At 40.1% G+C, this 26,583-nt stretch overlaps 1 non-coding gene across 1 annotated transcript; it reads left to right on the forward strand.

The window, feature by feature from the left end:
- Positions 1–22,920: 22,920 nt before the first annotated feature.
- Positions 22,921–22,992, forward strand: TRNAC-GCA. The gene has a single exon. It is a non-coding gene; the product is annotated as a tRNA-Cys (tRNA).
- Positions 22,993–26,583: the final 3,591 nt, after the last annotated feature.

Here is a 26,583-nt window from a genome sequence, read left to right on the forward strand (position 1 = left end):
TCTACCCACAACAATATCATTACACTGTACTGTTAACAACATGATAATATTACTACAGTGCTATGTAGTCACCCTGTGCATCAGTACCATGCTATCCTGTTCCAGCATCAATGTTACAGATGGCAGGAGGTGGCACAGTTTCATCATATGCACAGGGTGTGTACTTGGTTTGCCAGAGTCTGCCATTGACACATCCAATCGACATGTATGTGTGTGTGTGTTAGTGAGGGACAACAGTACAAGATGGGGCAATGTTGCTGCGATGTGTGTGTGTGTGTGTTAGCCCTAGGTGTTAGCATTATGTGTGTGTGTATGCATGCACACAGTTCCACCATGTGGCTGCCATATATGGGTGTTTGTGGACAGCCACAGACTGTACCTGCCAGGTCATACAGGTCACTGTCTCTGGCCATGGACACGGTACCTGTGCCTGGCAGGGGTGCTACGGACAGTATCAGGTACTAAGCCAGACTGGGTACTGTCATCAGAAGCAGTGGGTTGTTGACTGGACACATGTCCCTGCTGGGACTGTCCAGAGCCACGTGCACGTGGTCTTCTAGGATGGTCTAATGACAGCACAGACCCAGCATTGCTGGGGCTGGTACTGGCACTATGGGAGCAGCTGCGGGTTTGTTGTCATCCGCGATGACTGGCAGCTGATAATGTTGCTGGCAGACATCCACGTCGACGCCTCAACCATCCTGCACTGTCCTGGCTCCTGGACATGTAGTTGTGGAACAGATCTAATGTGTCCCCCCAACGTCTATCAATGACCTCGCTGATGTTACGGATGGCAGACGCAACGTCACGCATAGTGTCATTCATAGCGGTGCGATGTGCTCTAAGCTCCCTCAGACCCTGTCTGGTGTACCGTTCCATACGTGCCTGTGCCTGCATTACAGCCCGGAACATAGCTGAGGTTGATAGACCTCTGTGGGCACGTCTGACAGGGGCAGTACGACCACGGATGCTCCCACGAGAACCCCTGGACATCTGCCTGTGTGGTACCATGTCAGGAATCTGGCCATGGCTGCTGTGAGGGGATGCATGTGCCAATGATACCACACTACCCTGGTCAATGCCCACTGTATGCTGTCCCTCAGCTAAGGACATTGGTGACAATGGATGTATCGGCAGGATGACTGTGCGCATTGATGGGGTTGACTGCTGTGTACTGTCAATTGGATGACCAACGACAGACCCTGTCACACCTCCCTGTGCCATTACACATGTATCATCATTAGCACTATCCCCAGCAGTGGCTTCAGGTTCCCTGCTGCACTCCACCAGAGCAACATCAGAACCTGTGAGAGGAAGATAGGAAACACAGTTTACAAATGTGTACACGATATTAGCACACAGGCACACATGCACACATGCACACAGGCGCACATGCACACAGGCACACATGCACACATGCACACAGGCACACATGCACACAGGTGCACATGCACACATGCACACAGGCACACATGCACACATGCACACAGGCACACATGCACACAGGCACACATGCACACATGCACACAGGCGCACATGCACACAGGTGCACATGCACACATGCACACATGCACACAGGCGCACATGCACACATGCACACAGGCACACAAGCACACAGGCACACAAGCACACAGGCACACTCCTCAGTACAGCAGATACAAACACAGACACACCTGCAATCCAACACATACACAATACTGTTTTAGGGTGGGTGACCGTTTCACAAGGAAAAACATCACTGCACATGTGTCAGCATGCAGGTTATGTGTTGCACAGGAACATGCAGTGCAAGTGTAGACAGCCCTTGTTAATAACAGTATACGTGTACTTGATGCTTGTGTGTAGTTGTTCAGTGATTGTCTCCACCCTGGGACACAATGTGTACAAGGACATAACAATGTTGTGCAAGTGTTACAAGCTGTGGGTGCATAGATTTGCACACACACACACACACACACACACACACACACACACACACACACACACACACACACACACACACACACACACACAAACACATGGTGCTACACAATAACAGCTATGTGTACTTTTGTGGTCAGTGGAACTGGATGTGGTGTAGTAACGTGAGCCATGATCAACATGCTTCTTGTGGTCAGTCAACAATAATAATGTGTGCCAGACAGGCAGCTAGCATGCTGTACCTGAAGTGCAGTAACATGACTACATCCACAATTACACAGCCACTTGTTACATGGGTGTGTAAGGTGGCCAATAGTGAGCATTGCCTAACATGAATGTATTATTTGTTCCAGACTGTTGCACAAAGACATGATAGGCCTCAACCCTCAGGTATATTATGTGTGCTGCATAGATAAGTGGGATGCTGAAGGCTGGCCATACAGCAGATGTCATAATTGGACATGTGTAGCAGGCTAAGGTGTAGTGTGTATGCCAAACATGTGTGTGTTGTGTACATGTGTATCTGGTGTGCCTATACAATGTCCAGTACTGTGTTGCCACACATGTGTGTCATGCTCTGTGTATTGCATGTGAGTGAGGCAGCTACTGAGAATAATGGGATATGCATAGTCTCACAGCAAACATGCACAGCATGCATTATGTGTAGGTGTGTTACATGTGCACACACTACACCTCCATATGACATGCACATGTCATTAGCAATAGTATTGTTATTACACACTCACCAGCATGGATTGGCTGCCTTGCTGTCACTCCAGAGGGACCTGCAAACATATGAGAGTGATTGCCAGTGGCCACAACTGTGCCTTTGATACTGTGAGTATGATAAAGTACAGTAGTACAACAGGTGGCTTTCACAGGTGTACAGATTATGCTCAGAATATCAATCTTGCAGAAGAATGGGCAGGTTAACAGCTACACAAACAGTACACATCTCACATGCATAGACTACCAGTACAGAGAACAGTCAACTACAGATATGGGATGTTACCTGCACACTCCATTTCAACATGCTGGGTGGCTCCGGCCTCCATGATGACACATGTTTGTGGATGTTCTTGTTGTTGGCCTGGAGCCACAACACTTAGGAGGTGCTCCTCCACACTGGTGGGGGGTGGATAGGTACCCCACCACCTGTGGCAAGCTGTTGTCTGTGGATATCAGATGCACGCTGCCGGACATGTCTAATTAAATCACTGCAGTGATGGCGTACCTGCTCATATGTCCGGTTATGCATGCCTATGTCATTTACCCGACGGACAAGTTCTTGCCACAGTGCAGCCCTCTCATGCTGGTTCTGGCTGGTCCTGGAAAACAGCACAGAGTAATTATGCACCAGGCTCTGGTGGATCTCCTGATCCTCTGCTGCTGTATAAGGTGGGTTTCTCTGATGTACCATCACCCTGGAAGGAAGGAAAAGAAAAATATGTGAGCAAGTCATGTGGCACACTTAATATTCAAATGTACTGATATCACTTCACTGCCATATATAGCATCTGTCTGTCTATCAGGGGATACACATGTTCGATACCACATATCAGTGCTCAGCCCACAACTGTCTGACAGTGCCTGCCACACTCCATACAACAAACTAGTATACACCAGCACTCGGCACACTGTTTGGGATACAATGCACAACCTCACACTGGGGTATGTATCAAGCTAATGGATGAAGAATATTGTCATCCCATGCAATGAATGCAATACACATGTACAGTTTCAATGGTAATCCACCCTAGTCTTTGATGCCATACCCTACCTGACATACGTGCACAGTTGTTACTAAAGCCAGCATACTGCTGTCACAGAGTATACATGCTGCCAGGTACACACACATACCCTGTAACACACATGTGATTGCGGCCATGGTACAGGCATCATTACACACACATTACACATACATACAACACACAAATGTATGACGACACAGATGAGCATTAACTGTGTACCTTATAGTACTGTGTGCCCCTACTTATAGATACCTATGCATGAGGTATGTAATCTGTGCAGACTACAGGTAACACACCAAACAGTGTTACCACAGAATGTGAACATACACCATACTGTAGTGTTTAGGCCTACAACATCAGGTAGTACAACAGTTCATATGTGAGCTGGATTCAACAGCAGTACCACTTACTAAGCATTCATGTATTGCTTCTGCCTATGATGGGACACCGCAGTCATACACAGGGAACTACGGCACAACATATGCCAATCTACTATGTTTGCATCCCAATAACTGACACATCTTTCTCTGGCCTCACACCAAGGACACCAACTACCATGACAGACACAAACTCACGCTAAGCTATCACACCTTTACAGACCTTGCACACAGTCAGTGTCACACTCATTCAATGTCACATAGCTGGTATTGCACTGAGTACATGTGTGTGTGCATTGTGTCATAGGTAGGTACTATGCTATTGGCCCTGGGCCTAGGGCAGCCTAGCCATATGCTACCCTGCCCTTTGGTACACATGTACTGTGATTTTACTTGCTCCTGTGAAACGGTTACACACAGGTGACTCACAGGGCATATTACCTATCTCCATGACATTCATCAGGGGTATGTATGACATCTACTAATGAGGAGCCTTGTTTGTTAATGCTGGGTGGTTTAGTCCAGGGTATGGCATATTTGTGTACAGAAACCTGTACCTCCAGCATGTGCTGTTTAGTGCGGTGACAGGGATTAGGGCCCTAGGTCATGTAGGCTGGATGGATTGTGAGGTGTTGCCATGGTGGTTGGCCAACTGGTATGGGTGTGACATAACTCTGTATGTCCAGCACTGGTAACCTCTGTGTAGGCAGTATGCAAGGCACTCTAGCTGTGGTTTTGTGAGTCAGTCTGCATAGGGAATGTGTTTGTGGCCATTATCAGTCTTTGTTAGGTATGTCTGTGGCCTTTCCATTTGCTGTAGTTCTCATGGGAGGTACATACTGCATAGGACATTGTGAGGTGTACAGGGGTACACTGACTTACATTTCCCTAGCTGACAAACCTTTTGTGATGACACGTACCATGAACAGGGATTACAAGACTAGTGTGCCACTGTGGATATCAAAGGATAGCTATTGTACACCTGTGTCCCATGTTCCCTTCTGACACCTCCAGTGGTAGGCAGGCAACCACCTATGTGGTAGTTAGTGGGTAACATGTTTTGGAATGGGGTATGGTACTGCAGTATCAACACTCGTGTTCTGTCCATGCCTTGGTCACCAGGCACCTGTTGCAGTACATCTGCCCCGATGTCCCCCTCTCTCACTCTCTCTTTATATATATATATATATATATATATATATATATATATATATATATATAAATATATATACATATAAATATATATATATATATATATATATATATATATATATATATATATATATATATATATGTAAATATATATACATATCTACATATATGTATATATCTATATACACACCGCTATATATAACCATATATATATATATATATATATATATATATATATATATATATATATATATATAGACATTCATATCTATCTGTATACATGTATGTATCTAAATTTATATCTATATATGTATTTGTCTATTATATCTATATGTATATACATATTCTCTATCTATCTATCCATATATCTCTATGTATCTATACAGACCTCTCTGTCTATGTATATATATATATATATATATATATATATATATATATATATATATATATATATATATATATGTATATATATATATATATATATATATATATATATATATATATATATATATATATATATATATATATATATATATATATATATATATATATATATATATATATATATATACACACACTTCTTAACATCCATTGCTGTACATATACATGCACATGTAGGTACATGGACTGCCCACCTTTCATGGTGGGAATATCACTTCTGCAACAGTTGTGAGACATACCATTCTGTAATGATATTGCACACTGTTGTGCATAATGCATTATGCTGTCCTCAAGCCATATAGCTGTAGCAGGCCTCACTGGCTCAGTCCCACAGAAGTTCACCACCACATGACATATACCTGCACTGCATGCTGTTTTCAATGCCACACACTACAACCTACATTGATATGTGCACATAGCAACCTTCAACTACATATGTATGTCCAGCCTTCACTAACAGTTGCAGTATGTCCCTTGCCCTATGCACATCTTCATATACATATAGATACAGACTGCTAACACATATGGACGGTTCACAGTATGTAGATTATTAGATTATGTAGTTTACATTACCTTTGTCTCTGACAGCTTTTTTTTTGGATTGCTGGCTTGCTAGCTTGCTGGCTGGCTGGCTGGCTGGCTGCCTGGATGGCTGGCTGGCTGCCTGGATGGCTAGATGGCTGGATGGCTGGCTGCCTGGATGTCTGGATGGCTGGTTGGATGGTTGCCTGGATGGCTGGCTGGCTGCCTGGATGGCTGGCTGCCTGGATGGCTGGCTGCCTGGGTGGCTGGATGGCTGGCTGCCTGGATGCCTGGATGCCTGGATGGCTGGCTGGATGGCTGCCTGGATGGCTGGCTGGCTGCCTGGATGGCTGGCTGGCTGCCTGGATGGCTGGCTGGCTGCCTGGGTGGCTGGATGGCTGGCTGCCTGGATGCCTGGATGGCTGGCTGGATGGCTGCCTGGATGGCTGGCTGGCTGGCTGCCTGGATGCCTGGATGGCTGGCTGGATGGCTGCCTGGATGGCTGGCTGGCTGCCTGGATGGCTGGCTGGCTGGCTGGCTGCCTGGGTGGCTGGCTGCCTGGATGCCTGGATAGCTGGCTGGATGGCTGCCAGGTTGGCTGGCTGGCTGCCTGGATGGCTGGCTGACTGGCTGCCTGGATGGCTGGCTGCCTGGGTGGTGGGATGGCTGGCTGCCTGGATGCCTGGATGGCTGGCTGGATGGCTGGCTGGCTTGGTTTTTCTTTTTTTTTTTTGGTCTGTCTCTCTGTCTGTCTCTGTCTGTTTCTCTCTCTCTCTCTCTCTCCCCCTCCAGTTGCTGCAATGATATTATTGCATGTGTGGACTGGCAGTACAGGCTGCTTTTGTAGGTATCTGCACATGTGCATGTGATGGCCTCTGCACCAATTGGTGGCCAGCATTTACTAATTGCATGCAGCCTGCTGTGTGGTAATTGCAGTTCTCACTGTGATTTCAGGACACTGCTATAAAATGTTAGGTTAGGTAGGTGTAGGCCTTTCAGTTTTGCAAGGTGGGGACCATGCTGGTTTGCTGTGGACACTGTTGTGTCAGTCAGAAGGTTGGTATGTCTCTCATATCTAAGGCTGTGTTGTAGCCACTGAAATGCATGTTGTACTGAAACCTGACTGTTGCTTTTCCATTTCACTCTTCTCAGTGTGTATGTTAACTCACACCTGCTAATGCTAACACTGTTTACATGGGAGTATGTACTTTCCTGTGGGAGTTGTGGATTAACTGGTATACAACAGTAGTTCTTGCAATGTGTTGCTATGGCTTCACTATTTTCCCTTTACATTCACTCCTTGAAGGCCTGATATTTGTCTTTACTGGAATGTGTTGCTATGGCTTTCCTATTTTCCATTTACATTCACTCCTTGTAATGCATGATATATTTCTTTCAGCAGTAAGTTCTTATATGTTTGCTGTGGCTTGGTGGCACTGCATGCAGTCTGGTGAGCCCAAGGTCTGGGGTTTGACACTTACAAGGGTATTTTATTTTGCTGCTGAGCAGTACTAGGGCCTTGTATTTTGTACTAACAATTATGAATATCAGGCACATGCAGTGCTTGTAAACTGCTATACTGTCATTAGTTTGTTAGATGGCTACATCCTTTGATATTTCTGTGTTGTACTCCTACATGAGGGTGTGCTTGTGGGAGTAATTCTACAGCTATTCACAGAGTGTGTAACAGCAGACAGGCTGATATGCCTGTGTATTTCTGACACTTGCAGGCCTCAGATACTCTCAGGTATATATTTGACCAGCCTCAGGGAAAGGTACATATCAGTGGGATACACCCGTGATATATTTCAGATATTCTGCAGTTGTGACTGTGGGGTATTTTGAGCATATGTATTACTACACCATTTCTGACATGCAAGTAGTGTCTACTTTAACTTATTGACAGTCACCATTACGTGGGATACCCCACCTTTCTGCCTACTGTTAGTACATTTCACAGCGAGTCAGTGGGGCACAGGTAACATTTTTTTGCAAATCAGGGACATCCCTGTAAATCAGTCACAGTTGGGAAGTCTGGCCTCATACCTATTCAAATATGGCGGTGTTTATCCTGCTCTGATACTGTGTGGGGTTTGTAAGGTGCTACTGTAACATTATTACCTCCTAGCATGGCTGTTTCTCTTATCACACTAATGTAATGCAATTCCACAAGAATTGCCAGTAAGGATTCAGGGAACAAGCTTTGTGTAATGGCCTTCCTATATTCCCTTTACATTCACTCCTTGTATTTCATGATATATTTCTTTCAGCACCAAGTTCTTGTATATCTGCTGTGGCTCAGTGGTAATTCATGCAGACTAGTGTTTCCAAGGTCCGGGGTTTGAGACTGACAGGGGTATTTTATTTTGCTGATGAGCAGACTACAGGCCTTGTCATACAGAGTGACTAAGGCACTTTTAAGCAGTTGTAAGCGGGTTTGCACTGGTTTGCGCGATGCTTACACATGCGCACACTCGCTTAGCTAAGCGCACACTCGCTTAGCTAAGTGCACACAAGTGCACACCCGCTGACCACTGCTTAAAAGTGCTTACTCCCGCTAATACCCGTGCTAATTTCTTTTAAAGAAAAGAAAATAGGGAGATAGGAAAGTGGTGAAAATGGAGCACAAAGAGGGTAGGACAGTAGGAAAACAAGCTCGGGATGTGCAGGAAGGATGTAGGGAAGGCCCATAGCTGCCCATTTCTTTATCAGCAACAGCTGTGCATATGTGTGAAATTTGGTGTGAAATTTGAAACCTTCCACCCCTGAGAGAGGGGTGAGGACAACAAAATATGTTGTACTGCCAATTAGAATTATCAGTTTACATGTCCAGTGGACATGTGTGCAAATTGGGCAGCTATGTATGGGGCGTAATTTTTTGTGGGAACAGAGTGCCGTTTTTATTTTTTTCAGGTGAGAGTGGAATGTGAGGTACAGGAAGTAGGTATATTTGGGGAGGTAGGTTGGGGAGGTTAACAGACAAGACAAACAAGATGCATACAGGGGCGGAGTATGACACATGTGGGGGTAAACACAAATGACGGGGACGGATGTTTGGATATCGCAAGCCCATGAGCCCACAGATGGCAACAGTGGAACTGAAATCCCCACCCATAGGCAGTTACCACTGCGCCTTCACAGCCCAGGCTGGGGCTGTGCTGGGGGCCTGGATAGGATGGGCAGGCACACCTGTGAGTTGCTCCACCCTCGCCTCAAGCTGGCGTAGGGGATCAGTCACAGAACGCCTGATCTCACTACGCACCACAGACCGGACCCTATGGAGGGTGAGTGGAGGCTCTCCTCTGGCCACGCTTGCAGATGGGGGACGAGCCCCATCCCCTGCAGTGCTTGCACCTGAAGGTGGCACAGGGCCACCGGAGGAGGAGGTCCCGGCCTGGGCACTGGTGCCAGGTGCACTCGCCAGCTGAGGTGGGAGAGGTGGGTCCGCTGGAACCCGCCTTCCCTGTTGTCCTATGTTTAGCAGTATTTTATGGCATTTTGGGTTAGTAACAAACAACACCATTCAAAATTAGTTGTAACAGCATGCATCAGTATTCCCATTAACCAAACACCCATGAATTTCGAACATTGAGCAGCAAGCATAACACATGCATATTTAGAACAACAGTGCACATTCCAACAGCATGCAGGGTTGATTGGTGGCAACAGGCCATCAGGTTTGGATATGTGAACAGGGCACATGCATCAACGTACATGCAGATATGTATGAACCAACAGGACAAATGTCCATGGGAATTAATTGTGAATACACATACCCGGTTTGGTGTGGAATGGCATCATTTGTGAAAATAGGGTAAGGTGGAGAAATTTTACATTAACAACTTAAACTACCTATACATATACTGTACATTCCTAGTAGATGCAGATATATATCCCCTACATGTATTAGTACAGTTTCCTGTATGTAACCTTAGGAATGTTGGTGATGGGGATGTTACTGCTACATTAATATACATTCCATTTTTATTCATATATGTTCATATCTGGCTGTGTTCAGGTACAGCATCCTGCTACATTTGATTTATATGGGTCTAGACAACTGTGGATGTTCAGCATTTCATACAACCATACTATTTCCATAATGCAAGGGTACAGCAACATATCCAATTTGTGGGATGGACACAGTCCATGTTCTGTATTTTATTTAACACATTACACTCTTTGGTTGTGGCTGTCTCATTCATTTCATAATGTAGTGACTGCAGTATACCTTTATTCCAGACTTATTACAGCTTTCTTGGTAGCTTCAAACTGTCTTTCTCACACTCTCTCAATTATTTTATATTTACATTTCAGACTGGTACTTAATTCTAGGCTTTATTAACATTTATTACTGGTTTACAACAACCCTTTCCAGCTGACTCACTTATTTCATATGGCAGAATTTACAAGGATGTATTTGACACTTGTCTATCCTTTGTTGATTGATTACCACTCATTTTCTGGCTGCAGCAGTTATCTGATATTACAATACAGGTGGAAACTTCTATTTGAGACTTGTTTAATCTTTATTACTGGATTGCATTACACTATTTTCCAGGCTGCATCACTTATCTAATCTTACAATACTAGCAGAATCTTTCTTCTAGGCTTATTTGACCTTTATTAGTGGGTTACAACACTGAACTCTTTTACAATCTGTCTCACTTATATTCTATGACAATACCAGCTAAATAATTACTAACCTGCCTGGTGGCGCAACCTCAGCAGCCTATCAGCATAGGCTCGCTGATTCGTGGAATGAACACCTGCAGCTGTAATATAAAGGAAGTAATATTGGAACATACGTCTCCATACTATAGGCTAGGATAGCATTTCTTACATACTTAATTACATGGATACTTACTCAGTAGTGGGGCGTTGGGCATTTGGCGGGCCTCCTGGATCCAACGGTTCAGTTGGTCCTCCTTCCATCGCTTCAGGTCCGCATGGTGGTGACGGACCTGTTCACCAGTCCTCGGAATGCCTGTGGCACTGGTGAGATCATGTGCCAACCAGTTCCATGCCTCTGCCTTGTACGCACCCCAGTGAACCTGGCCCTGCATGAGTTGTGCTTCATGATCATGGACTAGGAGCCAAACCATATATTTTGACTCCTCAACACCCCACCTTTGTGCTCTAAAGCGACTTCCCTCTCCTGCACCTGCCATCCTGACTGCAAATGGGTACCACAATCAGTTATGCTGTGTATTCCTGCCTATGGGGCTTATATATGCCGGTTTTCCCGCACTTATCTGTGATTGGCCGTTTTGGATATTTATCAGCTTAAAAAAACCTGCTTTGTCATGCTTCTATTTCCATTCATTCCTATATATATGCTAATACTGCATTTCTCAGTACAACTGTCATGGCTTAGTGGTTCAGTACTTTGACTATGGTGCACAGTATCCCAGGTTTGACCCTGGGCATTGCTTTTTTTATTTTACTACTGTCTAGACAGGCTAGGAGGTGTGTCTGTGTAAAGGTGGCTTTGATACAGCTTGCCCAATGTTGCCTGCCGGTAAGCTGGTTGGTGCACTGCGCAGCTCCGCGCAAATGACTTACGCTGGGTAATGCGTTATTTAGCTATGAGCACTCATATTATGCTGGGTGAAGCACTGCTGAACTACGGGCACTCATTTTAAGCATGGTAAAGCACTGCTCAACTCCAGGTACTCATATTAAACCTGTTAAACCACCGCTCACCTGCGGGCACTCATATTAAGCTTGTTAAAGTGCTGCTCTCCTATGGGCACTCATATTAAGCTTGTTAAAGCACTGCTCACCTACGGGCACCCATATTCAGCTTGCTAAAGCCTTGCTAAGCTATGGGCAATTCTGATCCTTTTTTAATATTTTATTATGTCAGATTTCTTCAAAAATACATGGCCCATTTCATTACATTTTACTTAAATTATATATATATATATATATATATATATATATATATATATATATATGTCAGGGGATTGTTTCATGCTTATTTAAATAAAAATGGAAAATGATGTTGTGGGGGCTCAAACCGTGACTACCTCCTCTTTGGCCAACGTCTCTACTGCTACACTATTGCTACTTGGCTTACTTTGCATATTTAGATCTTATATGCTTTTCAATGTCTGCTAACTGTGGCTGAGCAGAGGGCATACCCATGCAAACGAGCGCAACTACGGGCAAACATTTTGGAAATTATAAAAAAAAAAATTAAACTGCTATTTTTACGTTTTACATTACAGTTGGGTTTATAGTCTGTGAGGGCATGTGGTGTTGTGTTCCTTGACATTTCCGCGGACTCGCTCGTGGGTGTTTACTTTCAGGACTCTGACTCTTCTGGGGGCATGTCCCTTTGCAGAACTCGGCATTCGGACACGCCCCCTACTTTCCTACATGGACCGTGTTAGCCTAGGGTATGATTCAGCATGCCCTCATGAATATGCATGGCATGCTGACATCATACCGTTAGACTGCAGCCTTCGTGTAAGACATATTAACTCTTACACAGAGGTTTCGTGCGTCCGGCCCTGTGTGTCTAGACATTAAGGCTTAAATGCTTACATATTTTATATTTTTGATGTAAAATTCTTCCTCCAACAAAAATACATATATTAAAACAAGTTTGATTCATTAGGCAGAAGAACTATTTTACGTCAGAAATATATATAAAAAATATGTATATAGTATTTAAATAAAAAAGCATGCAGGCAATGTTACAGCTAGACCATTCTCTATGCACAATAATACCTTCCAGGGAGTGTGTGTTATTGTGTAAGACAGCTTACTATCATGATATATTTTTTTAACATTTTAAGATATAACTCTATTGTTTATAAATATCCACAATTCTTTCACAGGTGGACAATGACAAAATATGTATTAAATATCAGCAGTGGCATTGCCATAGGCAGTATATGAAGGTAAAAGCTAGTATAGGAAAATATTAGAAATTAAGTAAACATTAAAATTATTAATAAAGTATAGAATGTTTTGAGGGAATATAAGACAAATCTAAACATCATACTGTTCTTCATAATGTATGTTAGTTCAAACGATGATGTAACTTACCCCAATAAAGGAAATAGCAAACTTGTTAACTGAATTTGTCTTTTAGGATTGAATTAGATGCTGGGGAAATGGGTTTTGGAGTTAACTACATTTTTATTGGAACAGTAAATATTGAGTGCATTTTCTGATACAATGACAGATGGAGTGGTACTGTAAGTAACATTGTTGTCTCATAGCAAGAGGCTCACCAGTTTGTTCTTTAAGGGATGCCCTCCACGTATGGGGTTTTTAAGGGTGCTCCAGTTTTCTTCAAAAGACATGAAGTAGGTGGATTGGTGAATCTAAATTTCGTGTGTGTGTGTGTGTGTGTGTGTGTGTGTGTGTGTGTGTGTGTGTGTGTGTGTGTGTGTGTGTGTGTGTGTGTGTGTGTGTGTGTGTGTGTGTGTGTGTGTGTGTGTGTGTGTGTGTGTGTGTGTATCTGTGTCTGTATGTGATACAGGCCTGGCAGTCAAATTCCATTACCTACTTGTCTAGTAAACTCCATGGATGGTGGTAGCTGTTCATGGGGTCACTGTGACAGTTTGATGCAACTCATAAGCATGGATGAAATGGATTAAAAAGACAAAAGTAATGCATATTATATTAATAATTGAAATATAATCTTTAGGCAAGTTAAATGAGTAACACTTTTACTGGTAATGAAAATTTCTAAGTAGAAGCCATCAATTGTTAACAATTTCAGTAAAGGAACTGATAGTAAACTTTAATTTGTTCTTTAATTAAATGACAGAACTACACAATATTTATTAAAGCTAGATCTTTTAATACACTCAAAGTTTTTGGTTAACAAATGGCACTTACAGGTGAAATGTCATGTACATCAGAAATGGACATGTTTTTGCAAGGAAATGTAAGTGGAACCCATCATAAAGGGGTTTATTACATATAAACATGTAATAGACAAGCAAACTGACAAATGACGACATGGATCAGATGACATTTCATGATTTCAAGTTTTACATTGTTAATTTGCAAACATCTCAGACATTGTTATACTGAGCATACTCACATGGAATTATAGGGAACAGTAACATAACAGCAATTCAGTAGCACCAACACATTAAAAAGTATTGTAAAACAGGACCAGTCACGGTTTCTGTTGTTCTGGTTGCATGCCAAACAGTAAGAAATGTTTGTGGAAGCTCCATCTGCCATTAAGCTGTGTAGTATGATAAAACCAATAGCAGTACAAAAGAAATGTGTGGTTAAGACATGAAATACAGAGCATAATCCTTTGGGAATAAGTAATGCCTCTGAGCAATGAATGATATAATAAACATTGGTATCATGTAATTTCTGATCACATGCCAGAACAGACGTCAGAGAGAGGTATAACAATCATGGATGCCACGGAACTATGCATATTGGTTATGTCATGAAGAACACCCTTGAAGGGCTTACAGCACTTTTCTATCATAAGGGGTATGGATGCCTTAATTGTAGGACAAGGGCTGAAAAATGTGGCCCTATTACAGTGCCATAACAGTTGCCTGTATGTTAGCCACTGCTGTTTGACAGACAGATGTTACCAGATTCAAACTCCTAACTATTGTAGAAGGCTCTCTCCAGACCTCTTTATTGACTACATGAACCACATCAGATAATAGTGCAGGCTGTCACAAATAACTGAAATGAATGTGTGCATTAAGAAAGACATTACAAATATAATATGAACAACCAGCATTAGTCAGAATGCTAGAAAGAAACTACACGTGTTACTGCCCGCACAGCACTAAGCAGTACAGTGTCAATGTTTCTTTAACAAATAAGCTGTTTCCATCATGTAGTACACACACTGTCCCAGAATTGACCCACAATCCATCTGTGTAGTTGTACTATACAAGCAGTACTCAATGCACGTGCCACAAGAGCACTCACAGTATGACATGCACTACATAAATATTTCCCTGCTATGCAGCTTCAACCTGTGATAATATATCATTGTCCAGCATAAAATGGATAAGAATATCTAGGTACAATGGTATTTATGTAATGCCAAAACCTTCATATAATCTTGCCCTTTCAGGAATAACAGCAAACTATGTGACTCTACTGACGCATGACACATGGATGAAACACAAACACCACTGTGGAAGTCTTAACACAAGTGCGACACTCCACCTGCTCTAACTTATTACATCATATGAATGTCATGTAAAAAATCTCTGTGAAATAAAAGAGATGGTGGACAGCTCTCCTGCCATAAATGGACACATTATAACTGTGGTGGATGTCAGTCATGCATTACAGTATAACGCCACACAATGCTAGCAGGCACTGACGGTGTATGTTGGACACTTGAGCATTTAATAACAGAAAATTCATGATATTGTCCAGGATGAATACACCATGGTAGAAGTGTCACTACAACTATGAGATATGTTGATATATCAAGGCATTACATCATGTTACTGCTGCAAAAGATATGTGTGCCTGTAACTGCTGTACTATACCAGTGACATACAGAATGTCATCTCATTCATTCATGCCAGAGGATTATGCTTTCTACATATGTTATATAATGAAAATGTAACCATATGTCATCATTACTCTGAGTAAAAGCATTTCTATGTGAGAAATTCTCAAAGCGTTTTGTAAAAGAAATCAATATCTACACATGTATACAGCAGATGTGTTTGACAATAGTGTTAGCAACATGCACAGTCACTGTAAGACTGACACAACATAGTCCGAGCACTAATGTCTCCATTTGAACTAACTACGTACGATCACTAGGTACAGATTAGTGTCTGAATCACAAGCACCACATGACATGCTGAGATACAACTGGGGCAGTGCACATTTAAATGGATGGCAACACCAGTATTTATTACTATGATGTTATGATAAAAAGTGGTCAAAGTGCACAATGGCACTGTACAGCTACTCATCATATACGCAGTTGAAGAATACTGTACACAATATGATGGTGAAAGACACACTGACAGCTGGCCTCAAACATCCTACAGAGGCTGTTGCACACTGTACAGAGCACAGTATAAAAGTGGTGCAACACAGGAGAATTTGCAATTCATCTTTGAGATACTGAAGTTATGGTAGCATTATGTAATCATTGCATGGCACAAAAGTTATTTTGCTAGTGCAACAATGTGCCAGTGTAAATCCTTCTCATATGTGGAAGTGAACATCAAGGTGGTTGTGAGGTGGCCAGCAGTATATGACAGTAATCACAGTCACACTTTTTAAGCAGGGTTGGACATGAACCATTTACCTTATCTGGGATCTGAGTTACAGAACTTATACAACACATTATTTGCAACCCATGCCACAGGAGAATACTGGGTACACGTAAGCCATACAGCATCTATGAAAGAATCACATTAGCAGTGAATTCACAATGACATGTATCTGGTAAAATGAATCACAACCACTGTAAATGTGTGTAAACCAATCCTGAATTAAGTTATAGTCACAAACGCATTTGTAAAAGTTAAGCACTGCTATATTCAAATCTCCTACCTATCTATTTACACATTCTAGAGAATAGTGTAATAAAATGCAAACACCACAGGAGAAATCTGACTCTTAAGATGACACAGTGCAGTTTTGTTATAATGACCTTATTGCCATGTTTCAAAGAAGATGCTTCTGAAAAGAGCAGGATAGGGGAGCTGTGTGCAAATTGTAATGCGTTCTCCTCAGGTGAACTAGATACAGTACAAACTGTTACGTTTCCCATGTTGAGCAATGAACCACCTATCTGTCTAGTTAAACAATCTAGAGAGCACAGTATTAGTCTCAAGCTCTACAACAGAAGTCCTACTCTTAAGGGGAGAGAGTGCACTTCTGACAGGATGACCTCATCACTATGTTACAGAAAGGATGTTTCTGAAAAAAAAGCGGGATAAGGGAGTTGTGTGTAAATTTATATGCATTCTCCTCAGGGGAAAGTGGATATAACACAAAGCATTTTACACACACACACATACACACACACACACACACACACACACACACACACACACACACACACACACACACACACACACACACACACATTTCCCATGTTGAGCATTGAACTTTCTACATATCTATTTACACATTCTGCAGAATAATGTAAGAAATGTTAAGTGTCACAGGAGAGGTCTGTTTCTCAAGGGGAGAGAGAGGGCACTTTCATCATGAGAAGGAGAATTTGCAACGCTGAATAAATGGGAAAATGTAAAGCTCAAAGAAGGAAGGATTGCTTTGTGTTTTCATTGCTTGATTTTGAGAATGTGTACATTCTACTCTGGTTAACCATCTTCCTGGAAAACACCTACATGAATACAGCTTTGCATTCCTTTTTGTTTTTATTTGTTTTTACTGTTAAGGAGAAAGAGAGTGAAGCTTTATCATGATGACCTCATCACAGTATTGCAGAGAGAATGTTTTTAAAAAAAAGTGAAACAAGGGAGCTGTCTGAAGAGTTAAATGTATTCTCAGTGGAAATGGATACAGCATCAACTGTTAGACACAGTCACACAGAAGTTTCTTATATTCAGTATTAAATCTACCTATCTAGCAGTACAACCTAGTCAGCAATGCATTAGTCACAAGCACCACATGAAAGGTTTGACTCCTAACAGAAGCGAGTGCACTTTTGTCAAAATGACCTCATCAGTGTGCTTCAGTAAAAAGTAGTTAAGAGAGCTGTCTGAAGAGTTGAATGTATTTTTTCGGGGAAGAGTTTACAGCACTGAGCATTACACACACTCACACACTCACGCAAACATACACACAAGCCCATGGTAAGTATTGAACTGCATACCTACTTAGTTACATAATTTAGAGAGGACTGTATTAGTTACAAAGGACACATCAGAAGTCTGTCTCTTAAGGGGAGATAGTGCACTTTTATCAGGATGACCTCATCAGTGTGTTTCAGTGAGAATGTCAGTAAGAAATGGGATAAGGGAGCTGTCTGAAGAGTTAACTATACTTTTCTCAGGGGAAGTGAATACAGCACCAAGAGTTGTGCGCACTCACACAGACACACGTTTGCAATGCTGAGCATTGAACCTTCTACCTTTCTAGGTTACACAATTTAGACAGCACTGTATTAGTTGCAAGTGACAGAGGAGATATCTGACTCTTAAAGGGAAGGAGTGTACTTTAGTCAAGATGATCCCATCAGTGTGTTTCAGTGAGGAGGTCAGTAAAAAGTTGGGTAAGAGAGCTGTGTGAAGAGCTAAAGGCATTCTTTTCAGGGGATGTGGATATAGCACCAAGCATTACACTCACACACAAGTTTCCCATGCTGAGCATTGAACCTCCTACCTATCTAATTACACAATCTAGAGAATACTGTATTAGTCACAAGCACCACAGGAGAAGACTGACTTTAACAATCTGAAAGAGCACATTTGTAATAGATTGTACTGTGTATCACAGGTTGGGCAAAATATGCATATGTGTGCACAGGACAATGCAACATCACTATGATTGTTACATGTAATTACATACTTCTCTACTAAAATTTAGGTAATGTCTTTCATGTATATTGCATTGCTGTGAGGGACATTGTCATTATTTTCCAAAATCGTCATTGTTTTTTGTATACAACACAAACAGCACAGTAAAGACAATTGTCAACCATGAGAGTTGCAACAATAAGCAGTGATACAAAAAGCATACAAACATACATTGTACAACTAATAAACTATATACAAAAGTGCTAAATGCCTAATTAAGCTAAACAATTGACCTTATACAATTTAAATGATTAAACAATAGAATAGGTAGTTTGAGGCCCAGATATAAATATAAGAAAATTGAAAGGAGAGGTTGAAGACAATGTAATAATTAAAAGTAAGTATGTTTCCCATCCCTAGAGCATGATAGATAAGTAGCAAACATTATTGGAAAATGTCAAATAATACTTCCCAATATTCAGTAAAATGTGGATATAGTTTTTGGCTATGCATTAAAAATTTGTGAGCTATTAAGTATTTAATTGCCATTTGTTTAAACCCTTTCCAGGAGAGCACATTTCCTTCTTTCCAGTTCAGGGTGATATAAAATTTAATTAGGGTAAATAGTGTGACTAATATGCATATTTGTAACATTGTTAAACTGGGGGGATTGTAGCATAGTGAATTTCCAGGAAAGGGTAGCTTTCTTATATCCCATTTTTTTTTGCAGTTTGAGTTTTAGAGAACACCACAACTTGTAGGAGCATTTACAACTGCAGAAAATATGCAGGATATTCACCTTCTGGAGATCACAATATGGACAGAATGGGGAGGTTATGGGGTTGAATTAATTTAGTAAAGTTGGAGTATAATATACATTGTTTAATATTATTAGTTGTGTAAAATTACAATTTTTAAAGGGGATATATTTTGATGTTATTTGGATAGATTGGATTTTTTGATTGATTGAAATTGTTGGATCTAGGTCAGTCCAATAATTGGGACAGAGCACTTCATTTTGGTATCTCAGCAAGGCTATAAGCTTGTACGTATTTGACATCATTTTCTTTTTTATTGAAAGTAGGCTCCATAGAATTTTACATGTATTTAAATCATTAAGAGTTAATTTAGGGTCTTCCAGAATTTTGGCACCCATTTCTCTGAGTTGTCTGAGAATAATGGTATAGCTCTTGGGGAGATACAATGCTAGTCTCATCTCGGTGATAGATTAGTTCCTAAAGGGGTAGATGTCTATTAGATGTATCTCTTTTAGGAGCAGGTAGTTATTTAGGTTAATCATTTTGTTGTTAAATCTAAAATTTGAGTTAAGATGTAATGGCTGCAAGGTATTGAAAGCATTGGATAGTTTTAGTAATTCAAAGAGTTGTTGCATGTTGGTTATTTTATTCTTTAAGGATGTGGGTAGCCTAATGTTTTTCAAACTGTCCTGTTAAGGAATGGAAGAGCATTGGGATTAAAGATGAAAGTTTTAACATAGTTATAAAATAGCTGTATCCAGATTGGAGCCCATGTCTTCTTGTTTGGGTTGCAGTCAGAGATTGTCACTATTCTATCACAATTAATTATGTCATAATAAAGTCTGAAGTCAGGGAGCCCAATTCCCCCTTTATTCTTTATTTGTTTTTTGTAGGTAATTCTGATCAATTTAGGAGACTATATGAATTTAGACAGAGAAAAATGTAGCACTTTAAAGAATTTGTTGTCAACCATTATATTGGATGCATTAAATACGTATCGCACTCTTGGTTGTATGTTCATCTTTATGATGGCCACTTTTGATAGGACTGGAAGCTGAATTTTATTACATCTAAGTAGGTCCTGTTATAAAGTTAGCCATAGCTTTGTAACATTGCTTTGATAGATTAGGTTTGAGTCTTGTTGGAAGGATATTCCTAAATACTTAAGGGAGTTTTTTATTTTGATTTCAGTTGTTAGGGCATAGCCAGGTAGTTGGCATGATGGGTTAGTTGGGAAAATGGAGGATTTCTCTGGGTTTAATTTGTAGTTAGAGAATTTCGAGAAAGTATCTATGGAGTTCAAAATTTTCCATGTATCTGAGTTAAGTAGTGTAAAGTATAGGTTTAGATCATGTGCGAATGCAGATAGTGGAATCTTTGTTGCAGAGAACAGATATATGATGAAAGTTTTCTGTGTAATAAGTAAAAATAGTGGTTCAATGTATAAATTAAAGAGATAAGGGGACAGTGGGCACCCTTGTCTTGTTCTGTTCTTAATATTGATACAGGAAGAGGTGATTTTTTTAATCTGTAATGTTGTACGAGTATTACAGTATAGTGTTTTGATAGATTGGATAAAGCCTAGGGGTATGCCAAATTGGGATATGACCGAGAATAGTAAGTTTAGGTTGAGTCTGTCAAAAGCCTTGGAGGTGTCAGTTGCAAAGGCAAATAGTGGAGTGTGGCTTTTGTTAGATAAAGTTATCATAGCATTTAGTGTAAGTGTATTATCACAGGTTTGTCTAAATTGTATGAATCCAGACTGGTTGGGCGATATAATATTGGGGATAATAGGTTTTAATCTATTAGCCATTATTGTAGCAAAGATTTTAATGTCCAGGTTAATCAAAGAAATATGTCTATAAGGGTCTATATTAGATACTCGAACATTTGAAAGTTCAACTTTCATATGGTCGACACCATATGATGAAACTTTCAAAAGTTTGAATAGCTAATAAAAAAATAAACTACAAAAAACACCTACCTGAATGGTCTAAGCAAGCGAGAAAGCCCCCATGCACTCCCCATGTGGGGACCTGCACCCCCCACACCCCCCACTCTTTTAACATACCAATTCCAAGATCACACTACAGTGCAGAAAAGGGAAATCTTCCCATTCCATGCTGTACAGAGATCTCTGTTACAATGTTTGAACATTAAAAAATCCGATCATATGGTGTCGACCATATGAGACTCGAAATTTTGAATGTTTGAACATTCAATATAGACCCTGTCTATAATTCCATGGATTTTTATGGTCAGTGTTTTCTTTAAGGATAAAGATTGTTTTGAAGGTATTGATATGTAAATCTGTAATACTATTATCATTTATATAGTTAAATAAATAAAGCAAGATTTTTGAGATTTTCTGATTGAAAATTTTATAGAATTCCATGGTAAATCCATTTGGTTCTGGGACTTTGTTCGGTTTGAGATTATATATTGCCATTATTATTTCTTGTTGGGTAATGGGAGCTGAGAGGGAATCTTGCTGGGTTTGAATGAGTTTTTGGGAAATTCAGTTAATTTAGAAACTGGTCTATCTCTTGTTCCAGTAATGTGGGTGTTTGAGCACTATATGATTGAGAATATATGGTTTTGAATAAGTGGATTATTTTTTGATTAAAATAATATATTTTTCCTTGATATGTTATCTCAGTTATGATAGGAGATGGTTTTAACTGAGATATAGCTGGTCAGTTAACAGTAGACATAAAACCTAGGCTCACTTAGATGGATATTTCCACTAAATTCTTGGAGTTTGTCAGTTTTTAAATTGGGGATATGAGACTTTATACCTTACCAAAAGAGAACTAGATTATGTAGGAAGTGGTCCCTTATTCATTCATGTGAGGTGATTAATTCTCTTGTATAGCAAGTACCGCATTGTATTTTACCATTACAAAATGTACAATCTACATAGCATAATGTAACATAGATGAAGCATAAGATACATTTCAAAACACTCACAGACCCAGCAACACAAAAGCTAAATTGAACCTGCTTGTATGAATAGTTTGGACCCTCCGACCTCAAGTGGCAGGGTTTGTAGTATTGAGGATCCTGTGGTGGCAACCTTACATCTTAAGGTCAAAAGAGAGTCTCATTATTATTTTTTATAGCACTTGATGTCAGGTAAAGTCACTACAGAAAAGGCAGGGTATAGTCCAAGAGTTCTCTTCACAGGAATTGAGTTTTCAGACATAGTTCCTGAACATATTCCAGATTATTCGCTGGGAGTATATCCTCACCCAGCCAGGAATTAGTAGACCATTTTGGTCTTAGGGTGAAAAGATCCTCTTATAACAATTTCTCTATCGGATCATAGTCGATGATCGTGCTGCAAGATTTAAGTTGATAGCACCACTAAGTAATTAGAGGGTGCTTGTATCACTTTAAATACATAAATGAGCATTGAAGCAGGAAATTGCATTGATAGAATGACAGAGGAAGTGTGTACAGCTGAGGAACTCTTGTACAGACAGGTGGCTTTAAGAATTCCATCTGGGAACATGTGATCTGGAATGGGGGTATAGCTCAGTGGTAGAGCATTTGACTGCAGATCAAGAGGTCCCCAGTTCAAAATTGGGTGCCCCCTGCATGGGTGGCCTTTTTCCACATATAGGCATAGTTTTCATATGCTTTCAAAGAAAGTTAAGTCAGATAGCAGCCACACCATAAAATGCCAATGTACCCTCACTCTCCGCTTGACTAATTTCCAGGATCTCAGATGGTACAGTTTATGCAATATGACAATTACAGACACACACTATATGGAATCTCTGTACCCACCAGAAAGATATGGAATATAGTATAATTAGTTTGCAGGTTGCTTTACATCTTCAGCTGTGGAAATGAAGCAAAGACAAGGTAAGGTAGTTGAGGGTGATAATACATACATACATACAAATATTTCAAGCACGGGCATTAATGCCCTTCTAGCTTGCCAATATACCAAAACACTTATTTCCATAATAAGTATCCAGGCTGTTTTTAAAAATATCTAAATTAGTACTTGCTTTAATGTAATTTGGTGGTCTGTTCCATGCACCAGCTACTCTGTCAGAGAGCCTATTAGTGCACTTCTCATTTCTATAGAATCTTCTGCATAGGTTGTCTGATGATTCCCTAGTACTTTTTGTTAACCCCAAACATTCACAGATGTAGTTGTCACTAAATGCCTTATATACCTGAATAAGATCTCCTCTTAGATATCTATAAGAGACACTGTACAAGTTCAGATTGTTTAGTCTTTCATAATAACTTAAATTTTCACATCCATGGATACCTTTGGTATATTTCAGTTGTACGCTTTCCAGTTTACTCATGCTTGTTTTCTTATAGGGTTTCCATATCGTTATTCCATACTCAAGTTTGGGTCTAATGTAACTAACAAACAATGACTTCATTATTTTTGATTGCCTAGACTTTATAAATCTTTTTATACAACTTATAGTTTTATAACTATCATTAACCAATTGGTTGATATGATTAGAAAAACTCATTGCTGAATCTACTCATATACCAAGGTCCTTAAATGAGTCTGCAGTTCAATCACTGTGTGCTGTATTAAATATTCAAGTTTCAATTTATGCATACCAAATCTCATATGCTTAGTTTTTGAAGTATTTATCAGTATATTATTCTCCTGTGCCCAAATGGTCAATTTAGTCAAGTTATTTTGCAGACATGCCTTATCTGTAACACATGTAATCAATTTACCCAATTTCAGGTCGTCTGCATATAGACTGTAGAACACCTCAGATGAAAAAGTTAGGTCTGAAAGATTCAATCTAAACAAGTAAGGGCCTAGGCCTGAGCCCTGTGTGACACCCTGACTGTAACCAAGGATTTTTCCTGTCCAGTTACTGTATGATACTTCCCATGTCCTATCTGTAAGCCATGCAGCTATCCATCTTATCAAGAGTACATCAATGCCAAGTTGTACTAATTTATTGATCAGTGTTTTTTTCTATGACCTTGTCAAATGCTGAAGTTAAATCTATATAAATTACATCACAGCACATTTTTTCATTCATGGCTGTTATTATATTGTTATAGAACATCATGTTACAGGTGGTAATAGATCTGTTTTCAACACATGCATGCTGATATATGGTTAAAAGTCCCAACCTATCCAGTTCTGACAATAACTTATCCGATATTACCTTCTGCATTATTTTTCCACAGCATGAATGTAGACGTAAGGGTCTATATGACTCTGGGTTTGTCCTATTCCCATTTCCTTTAAAAACAGGTTTAATAAGCACATGTCTCCAAACTTGACGAATCTCCTCATATTTATATGACCTAGTGAATAATAGATATAATGGTACTGTAAGTTCTTGCTGAAGTGTTCTCATGTCATTGTTACTAATTCCATCTCCTCCCTGTGCTTTGGATCCAATTTGCGCAGTTCTTTTTCAATATAATCTAAGTTGATGCTAGTATCTGGGGTTACCTGGATGTCACTAGGACAGCTTAACACCCCTTTTGTGGAGCCAAACTGTTTTGTATAAGATTCTGTAAATATATCTATAATCTGATGTGTCTGAGAATAAATTTTAGAATCTGCACACAGTTTATCAATTTGTGTGTCTTTACTCCTTCCACATATTATGTATCTAGAAAACGGTTTCCTATTATGCTCAATATCCTAATATAAATTTTCTTCAATTTTCTTTTATCTTGTCTCACACTATGCTTAATCTGTTTGTCCAGCTTGTTTATTTCAGTTTTCAAAGTTGTAGTCCGGCCTCTCTTCCATTTCTTATATTTTTTATCTCGTACCTTAATCAGATATCTTGTTCTTATGGAAATATATCTGCCTGATGTCTTATGCCTAGATCCTGATGTTAAACATTTTTTTTGATTTTTTTGCACTCAATTTCTTTCAAAACTTTCCACATTCCATCTGCAGTTTTTCCACTGAACGCCTCACTCCAGTTAGTTTTACATAATGACTGTTTTGCTTCCATATAATCTGTAATTAACCTTCTGTGCATTGGCTTAGATTTTAGTTTGGCAGAATTATCTAGCAACAAATTAACCTTTATAACCCCATGATCACTGCATATCAATATCAATTGTGGTAAAATTTGACTTAAAGTTACAGTAATTTCTTTGGGAACACAAACAGTGTCTAGTATATTCTGTCCCCTGGTAGGTTTTTTAACAATCTGAAGCAATTGTTGTTCCTAAATATACGCTGTGAATAATTTCCTTACTAACGTTGTAGAATCAATATCATTCCAGTCTGCTTCTGATAAATTTAAATCCCCAGCTAATATTATTCTTCCCTCCTGTGTTTCATGTAAGAAATGTATGAATTCCTCTAGGTCATCTGCACTTGACTTTGGTGGCCTATACATTCCAACAATTGTTATATGTTCCAGGGTTGTCTTTATTGTCACAGTTACACAGTCTGTAGTGTTGGTGTTATCATTAAACATGTAATAATCACAGGTCTCATCGCTGTCTTTAATCCCTATCATAACACCTCCACCTGATTTATTAGAATGTGTGTTACAGTAAAAACATTTATACCCTGACAGAACTGGTTTCCAGTCATTGTTCTTTAACCAAGTTTCACAAACAATAACAGCATCAATCTTGTGGGAATGTAGTAAATATTCAAATAAAAAACTTTATTATTAATGCTCCTAGCATTAACAACCATCAGAAATGCATCAAATTTGGCTATCTGTGGGATGGTAAATTTTTGACATGGCAAAAATCCTGCCTAGTGTTTGTCAAATATTGCAAAATATCTGCTGCAAAAATTCTCTTCCCTGATCTAGACAAATGCACACCATCCTGTCTGAACACGTGTGCCCAAAACAAGGCTTGGATGATCTACACATTTCCATTTTTTAAAACAGGACATTTTTCCATGTAGGTATTTACCTGAAAAATATGTCCTAACACCACTACAAGCAATACTATCTAAGAGGGCTGTCAGTTCCCTACTAACAGTCAGAGAATCCTTGAAGGTGACATCATTTGTACCAACATGAAACAGATCCATGCTTCCTTACATTAAGGCATTAGAAAGGCTTGTCTCACATCTTCTAATTTTGCTCCTGGCAAGCATAACCCTATTCAGTGCTCATCATCTTTGCAAATGTACATATCAGTTCCTCTAATAATTGAATCTCCAATTACAAGTATATCTTTGTTGGCCAGCTCT

Source organism: Protopterus annectens, chromosome 13.part0 (genome assembly GCF_019279795.1).
Source record: "Protopterus annectens isolate FY-2018-M chromosome 13.part0, PAN1.0, whole genome shotgun sequence".
NCBI lineage: Eukaryota > Metazoa > Chordata > Ceratodontiformes > Protopteridae > Protopterus > Protopterus annectens.